We start from the raw sequence: 10,904 nt of genomic DNA, 5'->3' as shown, positions 1-10,904 counted from the left end.
ACAGGATTCAGCTCCATTTCAGTTTCTGGTGTCCCTATATTACTTGAACCATACAGTTTATATTTTTCTTTTCTAAACTTGCTACAAAGAGTTCAAAAAACTCTTCATGAGACTTAACCAGGGAACAAAGTCTCTGTTGGGCTTTCTTGAGACTTCCGTTGTTAGTGTAATTAATATAAATCTCTTTATCTTAGACCTAGGTAGACTCCAGACAAGGGCAACAGCTGAAGGGGGCGGTTCTGATGCTAAGGTCCTGTTCTACAATTGGTTCTTGACTTGCCAGTAAAGAAAGCAGGGGGCCAATTGCTGGGCAAAAGGTACAGGCAGGACTTCCAGGTCCCAGGAGGAGAAAGGCAGACCCAGGAATGAGAGAGGACTATCTGCCAGGCTTTGAAGGGAGAAACATACAGCAACCGTGTGAGGCGTTGCGGGGAGCTGGGGCCTGTGGCCAATCCTACAGGTAGGTGACCAAGGATGCTTCACAGGGGCCAGGTGGGACTAGCTGCTGAAATTTAGGACAGATGGAGTGACAGAGGTAATAAACTGCTAAGGTCCTGCTTTTCCAGGTGGGAGACAGCAGCTCCCAGCAATTGTGCCAAAAAAGCAAATTGTAATGGAACAAACTTTGTCTATTGTCCAAGCGACAATTCAAGGGAAGCCAGGTGGGGACTGGTAGCTCTACCCACTTCCCAGAGCAAAGGCAGGTAGAGCAAAAGGAAAGAGGGCTAAGGCTCCAGAGTACGGTCACCTTCCAGAGCAAAGGCAGTAGCTTAAAACTACACACAACAAAAAGCAGTCACATTCTTCTCTAAAATATCACGAGAACAATCTCTTGGCCACATATTAAAATTCATCTCTTGTGAAACCTCTAGAGTCAGGTTTCCAAAGTTCAAATCACCCTCAACAACAATCTTCCATATTCCTATTAGGATAGCCCACTTAAAGCATTCCACTGCTTTCCGAATCCAAAGTCTCAAATTCACATTCTTCCAAACAAAAGCATGGTTAGGCCTCTCACACCAATACCCCAGTCTCTGGTAACAACTTTTATCTTTGTTAGGGTTTTACTGCTATGAACAGACAACATGACCAAGGCAAATCTTATAAAGTATAACATTTAATTGGGGTTGGCTTACAGGTTCAGAGGTTCAGTCCATTATCATTAAGGCAGGAGCATGGCAGCTCATAGGCAGATATGGGGCTAGAGGAGCTGAGAGTTCCACATCTTCATCTGAAGGCAGCTAGGATGAGGGTCTTAAAGCCCATGCCCACAGTGACACACTTACTCCGACAAGACCACACCCACTCCAACAAGGCCACACTTCCCAACAGTGCCACTCCCTGGGCTAAGCATATATAAACCATCACACCATGACTCAAAAAACAAAGAAACAAAGAACTCTTACAAAGCCAGATGAGGTAGCACAAGTCTTTAAATCCAAGCACTCTGGAGGCAGAGAAAAATAGCTCCTCATGCAAATCAACAAAATCTGAGAACTTACCAAATCAATAAGACTAAGGTCCCAGCATGGTGGCACACACCTGTTAGACCAATACTTTGGAGGAAGAGGTCAGGGAATAGAGAGAATGAGGAGTTTGGGGTCACTCTAAGCTACGTTAGCAAGTTTGAGATTAGGCTGGTATTCATGAAATCCAACCTCAAAAAGTCAGGGTGGAAGGCTGAGGAGGTATCTTAGTGGGAAGGCGCTTGCTGTGAAAACTTGATTATTAGCCAGGTGGTAGTGGCACACACCTTTAATCCCAGCACTTGGGAGGCAGAGGCAGGCGGATTTCTGAGTTCGAGGCCAGCCTGGTCTACAGAGTGAGTTCTAGGACATCCAGGGCTATACAGAGAAACCCTGTCTCTGGGGAGGGGGGGGGAATGGAAAAAAAAAACCCCAGAAAACTTGAGTATCTAAGTTCAAATCCCTTGGAACCCACGTGAAAAGCTGGGTGTGGCTGTGAGTGCCTGTCACCCCGGAGCTGTGAGGCACAGAGACAGGAGGATCTCTGGGGCTGCTGGTGTTGCTCCAGGCTCAGTGATGGTGGGGAATGAGGGAGCAGGACACCGGACATTCTCCTGTAACTTCTGCATTCGTCCATGGGCATGTGTGCACACAGACCACACACCAAACGCACACCCACAACATGGTCAAACACCCTGAGAGGCTTCGGAAAGAGGATGCTCACACGGGTCACACACCTTGAAAAAGTGATGAATCTCTTTGGCATTTAGAAAAATGCATCAAGAGTGAGGCACTTGGTCTCCCACAGTCAATCGAGTGTCCTAAAACAGTAGTAGTGGTGCACACTGGTTATCCTTTAGCCAGGGAAGCTGAAGTGGGGAGGTCACAAGTTCAAGACCAGGATTCTATATCAAGACTTTGTCTTAAAACAAATCACAACAGCAAAACCAGAATTTGGAGAGATGGCTCAGTGACTAAGAGTTGTTTTTTTGTTTTTGTTTTTGTTTTTCTGTTGCAGTGATCAATACCCTGACCTAGAGTAACTTACAGAAAGTTTGTTTTGGTTAATGGTTCCAGAGAGAGTCCCTAACAGCAGGAAGGCAAGGCCACAGGAGCAGGAAACTGAGAGAGCACATCTTAACTCTCAAAGCAGAGAGCAAACTGGGAGGGGGCAAGGCTTCGAACTCTTAAAGCCTGCCCTCATTGACGACTCCCTCCAGCAAGGCTCCACCTCCTAAAGGCGCCATGACTCCCCTTACGTCACCACCTACCGAGGACCAAGTGTTGAAAAGCATGAGCCAATGGAGGGGATTCTTATTAAAAAGACCGCCACCGAATGTGGACTGCTCTTGCAAGGGATGGGAGTTTGGTTTCCAGCACAACTATCAAACCTGTAATTCCAGCTCCAGGGGATTTGATATCATTTTCAGGATGCCAAGCGCATCAGCGCGCGCGTGCACACACACACACACACACACACACACACACACACACACACACGAGGGAGACAGAGGACAGAGGGAGAGAAAAAGAGACAGAGAGACAGAGACAAAGAGGAGAGAGACAGATGAGAGCCAGAGACAGATGAGAGACAGTGGCGAGTTCTTTAGCCTTTGCCTTTTCCAGCTTGGCAATGCGAGCCACAGACTTAGGACCCAGGACGTTGCCTCCCCAGTGGCGGTGGATCTCGTCAGATCTGGCATTGTAATTGGTCCTAATAGCTTCCACCAGCTTAGCCAGAGCACCCTTGTCTTCCGAGTTAACCTGTGTGAAGGCAGCAGTGGTGCGTGCCTTCCTGTGGACCAGACGCCCCAGCCTGGCCTTTCCCTTGATGATGCAGTAGGGCATGCCCATCTTTCCACACAGGGCAGGCAGGAAAACCACCAGTTCAATGGGGTCTACATCACAGGCAATCACCACCAACAGAGCCTTCTTGTTCCCCACCGAGGTGGTGACTGTGGTGACTCCTGCTCAGAGGACAGGCGGTCTCTCAGTTGGGACGTCCCCTTTGCCAGCGGCTTTCTTCTCAGCACGGGCCAGCAGCCTTTGCTTCTTCTCCTGCTTTGTCTCTGACCTGTACCTGTGGGCAAGCTTAAGCAGCTGGGTCGCTGTTTGCTGGTCTAGGGCCTGATTGAATTGGTAATGGCAGGAGGGACTTCGCGCCACTTATAGAGGGTGGCTCTCTGTCGCTGCAGCCTGATGTAGCGGGGCCATTTGACGAAATGTCTGAGATTTTCTTTTGGGCTGGATGTCCTGCGCAATGCTGAAGTTCTTGGGCCTTTTCTCAAACAAAGGATTGGTCACCTTTTTGGCCTCTTGTTTCCCCACAATGGCAGGGTCCAGGGCTACCTTTTTCGGCTTGGCTTTCTTTCCTTTGGGCATCTTGCTCATCTGGAGAGAGAGAAAGAGAAGGGAAATGTGGGTCAATTAACGGTCTTAAAAGACTAAAGGGCTGGAGAGACAGCTCAGAGGTTAAGAGCACTGACTGCTCTTCCAAAGGTCCTGAGTTCAATTCCCAGCAACCACAGGGTGGCACACAACCATCTGTAATGGGATCAGGTGCCCTCTTCTGGGAAGACAGCTACAGTGTACTCATATACACTAAATAAATAAATAAATAAATAAATAAATAAATATTTTAAAAAAGATTAAAAAACAAATAAAATTGAAATGATTGAGAAACGCACCTGATGTTGACCTGTGGTCTCTAAACAGGCATTACAACATGTACACACAATGAAAATAAATAAATAAATAAATAGTTAATTAAAAACTGCCTCAAGGTAAGGGTTCTTCTGACTGGTCTTTGTAGGCTTTCTTTTTTTAAAGATTTATTTATTATTATATATAAGTACACTGTAGTTGTCTTCAGACACCAGAAGAGGGCATCTGATCTCATTATAGATGGTTGTGAGCCGCCATGTGGTTGCTGGGATTAGAACTCAGGACCTCTGGAAGAGCAGCCGGTGCTCTTAACTACTGAGTCATCTCTCCAGCCCCCCCCCCCCACAGGCTTTCTTTTAAGTATTGCTATTTATTTGACATTTTTTCATTCTTTTCCCACTTTACTGGTTTCTTTTCCCTTTTCCCTTCGACGATACACATTTATTCCCTTAAATATCATATCCTAAAGGGAAAGCTAGAATCCAAATCACATAAAATCCTTTCAAAGAGACCAGGCCAGCGAGGGAAGGGCTGGTTTCCCTGGGGAAGGAGTGGGGGGAAGGGCAGGGGAGGGGCGCGTGTCCTAGCTGCCGGTTTGAATCTGGAACTTTGAGCTGCTTCTGCTGTTGCCTCAGTCCATCAAGGAGGCACTTTGAGTCAATTATCCTTAGAATGTTCCCTTCCGTGCCACTGTGACTTGGTGACATTTTCCTTGGCAGCTTCTCATGACCTATTTTAGGAGCTGTTTTAAAAATATATTTGGTTTGACACTTTAGATAAACTATTAGAACAGTGTCAGTCTGGGTAGAAAAAGTTATGAAAAGTAATAGAAAGTGGACAAATAAGACATGGTTTTTGATTTCTATAGTCACCAAGAGCCTAGCCCCTTCCTCTGGCAGTGACTATGGGGCACACATTTCTGCCTCAGTGCTGGTTAGACTCCAAGCCTCCTTCCCTACTATCACCCGTTAGCCGTCCTGGCCTGACCGTGATTCCACTGCTCCTTCCCCATGAACACCTCTGCTTTCCACCGGGGCGTGTCCCTTCCACACCTTACACCCACGAGGGTCTTCAGGTTTTGAGGTCCCCACACCTCCATGGCTGGGGCTTCGTCATGTCGTGGTGTGTCAGACCGTGTACTCTCTCCCACTGCGCACTGGACCCCTCTCTGCAGACAGACAGCCATTTGAAGCATTGGCTCTTCATCCCTGCCACAAAATGAACGTCAGTGCTTGATGGCTCACACTTGGAGCGAGGACTCTCTGGAACTCACTGACGGTTGCTCTCTCCAGCCGTGGAGATGAGAAGCAATGGTAGGTCACGTGGTTTTCCACTTTAACTGCCGGTTCAGACACAACAATGGTAATGAGTGTGTAGTCTTCTAAGGTGGAGTTCAGTATTAGGGAAGCTTCCAAGCATTGCCTGATGTGAAGAAATCTAGGAATATTAAAATATGGAAAAATAATGTGGACAACTCTTGGAGATGTGCTGAGTTAGAGGGGCCAGGAACAGAAGGCTATAGACTGGCATTTAGTTTGTGTGAAAATTACTCTGAGTGCATGGACTTACTTGTACTCACTATAGTACATGTGTGCGTGTGGGTGTGCATGTGTGCACGCACATGCATGTCTTAGAGGTATCTGATTCTTCTGAAACTGGAGTTAATAGGTGGTGTGAGCTGCCCAAGGAGGGTGCTGGGAACCAAATTCATGTCCTTTGGGAGAGCTGGACGTGTTCCTACCTACTGAGCCGTATCTCCAACTCCAGTTTTTCCATTAAAAAAAAGAACACATTTCTATTTCTAGATTCTCAATTCTATTTCATTGACGGATACACCTGGCCTTAAGAGAGGGCATCGAAGCTTTGATTAGTACAGTTTTGTTGGAGATTGAATTTAGCAGCAATATAAGCAACAGCTTCCATTTATGAAGTTCTGTGTGTCTTGTAAAAGACTCTCCCAGAGCGGCCCAGAGAGTTGCTATACTCGGAATGTAGACTGGAATCTTTTTTACACACTGAGGTAGGATGATGTAAGGTATGAAGGAATTGTGAAATGCCTTTAGTGCTTACTGAGACAGCATGACCTTGTCCAGACCTGTCAGCCTAGGAGCTTTAAGTACACAGATACACAGTCACCAGCAGGATAGAGGGAGGGTGCTTGGGTGGAAGACATGAAATTCCTGTTAAGTCTCTGAGAACTTCTCAGAGCCTCTTGGTCTGGAAGCATAACCACTGTGCCCCCTGACCCATTTCCTATCAATTCTACTCCTCATACTTGGCTCCATAGTAACTCCTCAAAGAATAAAGTGACTGTATGTTCTTGGTGTCTAAGACACAAACCCGTTTAAATTTTATTTTTTTGTATTTGTATTTGTTGGGTTTTTTGTTTGTTTTTGGTTTTTGGTTTTTCGAGACAGGGTTTCTCTGTGTAGCCCTGTGTGTGTGTGTGTGTGTGTGTGTGTGTGTGTGTGTGTGTGTGTGTACAGTACCTGTAGAGGCCAGAAGAGGGCAGTAGATTCCCTGGAGCTGCCAGCCATGGGAAAGAAACCAAACTTGAGCCCTCTGGAAGAACAGTATATACTTTTAATTGCTGAGCCATCTCTCTAGTCCCAACAAATGCATTTTTGAAAGGGTTTTTTTTTGTTGTTGTTGTTGTTCATTTAAATAATGGTCTTAGGCAGAATGCTTCTCAGCCATCCGAGGTTCTTCAGGTGAGAATTCTTTGTTTAGCTCTGTACTCCATTTTTAATAGGGTTATTTGGTTTTCTGGGGTCTAACTTCTTGCGTTCTTTGTATATATTGGATATTAGCCCTCTGTCAGATGTAGGGTTGGTGAGGATCTTTTCCCAATTTGTTGGTTGCCAATTTGTTCTTTTGATGGTGTCCTTTGCCTTACAGAAACTTTGTAATTTTATGAGGTCCCATTTGTCAATTCTTGATCTTAGAGCATAAGGTATTGGTGTTCTGTTCAGGAACTTTCCCCCTGTACCGATGTCCTAATGCTATGATTGTTTAGACATGTTAAATCATCATCTCCTTAGGCTGTACCACCACTGGCATCCATCCGTTAAGATTGCTACCTGGATGTGCTGGTGAATGAGCTCAGTGGGTAAAGGTGTGTTAAAAAATATTAAATTCCATTTTCCTTCCCAGTCCTGCTCCCAGAATGACGACTTTGAGACTAATTATTTATTATTAAATGCCTAGGCCATAAGCGTTGGCTCATTCCCTGAGTAGCTTGTAACTTATTTAAGCCATTCAAACTTTTCTATGTCTATCACGGTGTTAGTTACCTCTCTTCAGTCCCAGACCTCCTCTCTCTCTCTCAGCATCTCCTTGAGTTCAACCATCTCAGTCTGTCTCTATTGTCTGTGTCTCCTTTTATTCTTGTGCTATTTCCAGGATCCTCTCTCTTCCTGCCAGTGTCCCACCCCCTATTCCCTGCCTCCGCTCATTGGCCACTGTATTTTTTATTGACAGGTGATGCTTATATGAGATTCTCTCTACAAAGGTGTGTGTCATTAAGCCTAGTAACCTGAGTTTGATCACCAGGACTCATATCCCACGTGGTACAAGGAAACAACCGACTCCCAAATGTTGCCCTCTGACCATTGCCTTTGTGCACATGTGCACACAAACAATAAGTACATGTAGCAATTGTTTTGAAGAATTAGGGTTTAAATGGCTGGAGAGATGAGTCGGCCTGTAAAGCTCTTAACCATACAGAAATCAGAATTTGGGTTTGGACCCCTAGCACCCACGGAAGAGGCCAGGCTCAGGAGTGTGCATCTGTAATATTTGGCATCTGGAAGGCGAGGTGAGCAGATCTCTGCAGCTCCCTAGCCAGCCAATGAGGCTGAACAGCCGGGCTACAGATTCAGGCTCAGTAAGAGATGTTACCTGAAAATGTTAGGTGGAGGCTGGAGAGACGGCTGAGCAGGTAAAGACCTTGTCGTGAAGCTGAATCCCTTGGTCTGGGATCTACATGTTTGAAACTGAACCGAGTTCAAAGGGCTGTCAACTGCCTTCCACACACACATCATAGCACACACAGTACACACATGCATTCACACTTCAGTGGTAGTCTTGAATGGTTCTGTAGGCTGAGTACAGGCTAGAATGAGATGCTCCTTCGGGTCCTGATGTTGAGGGGAGACTGCATTGGGCACGACTGCAGGAGTCCTATGAGATTTTCATAGGAGGTTTTGTGGTGAATGGTCTATACTAATGAAAGATCAGGGGCAGAAGGTTTTTATTTTTAAAGTTTAACCATACATGTCTACCCAAATTCAGTTCATATATTTCTATAGAGAAAAATGGGTTTATAGAGAAAAGAATGGCTGGGCAGTGGTGGCGCACACCTTTAATCCCAGCACTTGGGAGGCAGAGGCAGGCAGATTTCTGAGTTCGAGGCCAGCCTGGTCTACAGAGTGAGTTTCAGGACAGCCAGGGCTACACAGAGAAACCCTATCTTGAAAAACAGAGAGAGAGAGAGAGAGAGAGAGAGAGAGAGAGAGAGAGAGAGAGAGAGAGAAGAATCATGCTAATATTAAATTTAAAACTATGTAGTATCTATGTTGGTTTCAGATAATACCAATTTCTTTCTGTGTATGTTCATGTGTGTGTGTATGTGTGTGTGTGTACATATGTGGGGGAGGGGTGGGACAAAGGCTCATGTGGGGATGAAGGGCAATGACTGAGGTCTGTCTTCCTCAACTGCTCTCCTCAGCTGTTGTCTGAGGCATGCTCTCCCTAGGTACACTAGTCTGGCCTAGCACACCCACCCGGATCCATCTTATTATTTCAGACAGGGTCTCCAGTTGAACCTGGAGCTAGACTGGCTGGCCAGCAAGTCTCAGGGAGCCTTCTATTTCAGCCTCTCCAGGTCTGGGATTAAAGATGTGTGCTACCACACCTGGTTTTGTTTGTTTTGTTTTTTGTTTTGTTCTTATGTGCATGCTGGGGATTCAAACTCAGGGTCTTGGGTTTGCATAGCAAGTACTTATGGTGCCATCGTCCTAGCCCGGATCTGTGTCAGCTGCTGAACACGTAAGATCTTTAAGAATAAAATGAGGGGTTGGGGATGCAGGTCAACTGGTAGACTGCCTGCTTGGCATGTGTGAAGCCCTGGGTCTGAGGAAGCATGGGTGATAAAGGAGGCCCAATAAAAGGGTAACTTCTCCAATAATGCAGAGTAATTAAAGGCATATGGAGCTAGCAATGAACACCAAACTCTTTGGTGCAGCAGGGCAGTCATGGTACATGCCTTTGATCATAGCACTCAGGAGGTAGATGCAGGTATATGTCTGTGAGTTCAAGACCAGCCTAGTCTACATAGTGAGTTTCAGGACACGGTGAAAACATATCTTGAAAAAAAAAACAACAAAAATAAAATCAAAACAAACCAACCAAAGAAAAACCACACACAAGGCAAATAGATGAATATGGAAATGTCTTTCAGCTAAAGTGGCAAATGTGATAGGGCTGAAAGGAACAGGACCAATAGGCAAATCCACAGTTACTGCTGAAGAGTCCTCTTCACAAAGGCTAGACTATGCAAGCTGCAAGATGGTACGCACGCAGAACCACATGGCTCTCATCGGTTAGGATACTTTACTCAGCAAAGCAGGACACACATCCTAGTCTATAACAAATTTAGGGCTGGGGAAATCACACTAATAATATTCCTTAACCATGATGGAATTAAAATACAAATCAAGAACAAAGATAGTTGGAAAATCTCCAACTGAACATCACACTTCTAACTAAACTATGGAAACTCCCCACCACTAACTAAAGCCCCGATCCTTTTAGAAAGCTTTTAAAGACAGGGTCTCACTAGGCTGGCTTGAGCCTACGCCATAGCCCAGGCCAGACTCAGGCTTGTGATCCTCTTGTCATAGCCTCCTGTGCAGCTGGGATTACAAGCCCAGCCTCAGACTGCTTTAAATTCTATTTGAATAAACACACAAAGAAAAGACTGAAAACATTAAACACAAAAAGTAAAAGCCTAGACTGTGAAAGCATGTCACAAAGAAAATGGGAGGAAACAATGAACTGGGGGAAATGTTTTCACCTAATACGGCAAGTTATCCATCAAATACATTTCATGACCAGTTGCTCCTCCACACACAGTTGATTAGCACTCATAGACACCCCCCCCCCCAAAGACAAACTCGACCATCTGGTAAGTGTGTGTGTGTGTGTGTGTGTGTGTGTATGTGTGTGTTAACAAGGGAGAAAAATGCAAACTTTTACCCTTTAAACTAAAAAGTGATAGTGTTTTCAATAAGAGGTTGTATTAGTCAGATTTCTCTAGAGTCACAGAATGTATGGGTAGTCTCTATATAGTAAGGGAATTTGTTGATGACTTCTGTAGTCCAACTCCCAACAATGGTCAGCAGCAGCTGTGGTTAGAAGCCTAAGGATCTAGCAGTTTCTCAGTCCCACAAGGCAAGCAGGCAAAGAAGAGAGAGCGAGTCTTCCTTTTTCCAAAGTAGGTCTCCAGCACAGAGTGTGGCCCAGGTTAAAGGTGTGTGCCACCAAGTCTGGATCTGGGACTTGCTTTGTCCCAGATGACCTTGAACTTGGAGATCTCCCTGTCTTAATCTTCTGGGATTCATAGCTACTATGCCTCAAGATCTCTAAGTCAAGATCCAGGTCAGAGTTCATTCCAGATAGAGTCAAGTTGACAACCAGGAATAGCCACTACAGAGATACATCTGATATTAGTTCATTTTAGCCAAAATGTATTTTATGAAGACTTATTTTTTA

The 10,904-nt window shown here is 45.4% G+C and overlaps 1 pseudogene; it reads right to left on the bottom strand.

Annotated features, from left to right (window-relative positions):
• Positions 1-2,653: 2,653 nt before the first annotated feature.
• On the bottom strand, positions 2,654-3,848 carry LOC127682501 (60S ribosomal protein L7a-like; annotated as a pseudogene).
• Positions 3,849-10,904: the final 7,056 nt, after the last annotated feature.

This window comes from Apodemus sylvaticus, chromosome 4 (assembly GCF_947179515.1).
Source record: "Apodemus sylvaticus chromosome 4, mApoSyl1.1, whole genome shotgun sequence".
In the NCBI taxonomy this organism is placed as follows: domain Eukaryota; kingdom Metazoa; phylum Chordata; class Mammalia; order Rodentia; family Muridae; genus Apodemus; species Apodemus sylvaticus.
Note: the sequence above shows the minus strand (reverse complement) of the source record. Positions and strands in the feature narration are given on the sequence as shown.